General features: G+C 41.7%; 1 pseudogene; it reads right to left on the reverse strand.

The window, feature by feature from the left end:
* Nucleotides 1-726: 726 nt before the first annotated feature.
* Nucleotides 727-827, reverse strand: LOC112635614 (annotated as a pseudogene).
* Nucleotides 828-1,446: the final 619 nt, after the last annotated feature.

Genomic DNA, 1,446 nt, shown 5'->3' on the forward strand with positions numbered 1-1,446 from the left:
ACCAAATGGACACATTTTACTAAGCACTTCATAGCCACTAGCATAGTTATAATGAAAAAGACAATAAAAAGGGACACATTTTACTAAGCAGGTTGTGAAAAGCACATGACTGTGATTGGAGAGGGACTCTGGGGCTGGCTAAACCAGAGCTAAATGGCCTTAGGGATCTGCAGTGACCACACATTGGAGGATGGGGCAGCAGCAACAATATGAGGATTGGGACACATGGCGAACTGAGGCTTATTAACTATTGTGATTATTGGCTGGGTGCGGTGGCTCATGCCTGTAATCCTAGCACTTTGGGAGGCTGAGGTGGGCAGATTGCCTGAGCGCAGGAGTTCGAGACCAGCGTGGACAACATGGCGAAACCCCATCTCTACTAAAAATACAAAAAATTAACCAGGTATGGTGGTGTGTGCCTGTAAGCTATTCAGGAAACTGAGGTATGAAAATCGCTTGAACCTGGGAGATGGAGGTTGTGGTGAGCCGAGATTGCACCACTGCACTCCAGCCTAGGCAACAGAGCAAGAATCTGTCTCAAAAAAAAACAAAAACAAAAAAAAAAAGAAAAATAATTATTTGATTATTAATAATCATTTCCTGTGAATATACCAAAAAAGTTTAAAAAAAGAAAAAAAAAAAAGAAAATTTTAAGGCTCAGACTAAACTAGCCCTTCCTTAAAGAGGAGTAGGAGAACACTTTATTTTTTTCTTTTATTTATTTACTTTTTAATGGAATGCTTCATGAATTTGTGTGTCATCCTTGTGCAGGGCCCATGCTAATCTTCTCTGAATCATTCCAACTTTAGCATATGTGCTCATTGTACAGACAGAATCTCTATTTGTTCCCCAGGCTGGTCTCAAAATCTTGGCCTGAAGCTATCCTCCTGCCTTGGCCTCCCAAGATGCTGTGATTACAGGCATGAGCCACCATGCCTGGCCTGGGAAGAGCTTTAAAATGAAATTGAAGGGACACCTAAAGCTTCTGTTTATCTAAATTTTTCTACCTTTAGAGAGGGAAAAATAAATAAAATAAATTTCTCAGCCAGGCGCTATGGCTCACACCTGTAATCCCAACATTTTGGAAGGCCAAGCAGGGGCAAATCACTTGAGTTCAGGAGTTCAAAACCAGCCTGAGCAACATGGTAAAACCCCATCTCTACCAAAAAAATACAAAAATTAGACAGGCATGGTGGCACATGTCTGTAGTCTCAGCTACTCGGGATGCTGAAATAGGAGGATGGCTTGAGCCTGGGAGGCGGAGGGTGCAGTGAGCCAAGATGGCACCACTGCACTACACTCTGGGCAACAGAACCAGATTGTCTCAAATAAACAAATAAAGTTCCCTATCTCATTGTCTTGCCATTGTAACTGAAGATTCCACTTTGCATGAATCCCATATCTACAAAATGCCGATTAAAATGTAAATTTAAGCATCTGTGCAAT

This window comes from Theropithecus gelada, chromosome 11, assembly GCF_003255815.1.
Source record: "Theropithecus gelada isolate Dixy chromosome 11, Tgel_1.0, whole genome shotgun sequence".
NCBI classification, from domain to species: Eukaryota; Metazoa; Chordata; class Mammalia; order Primates; family Cercopithecidae; genus Theropithecus; species Theropithecus gelada.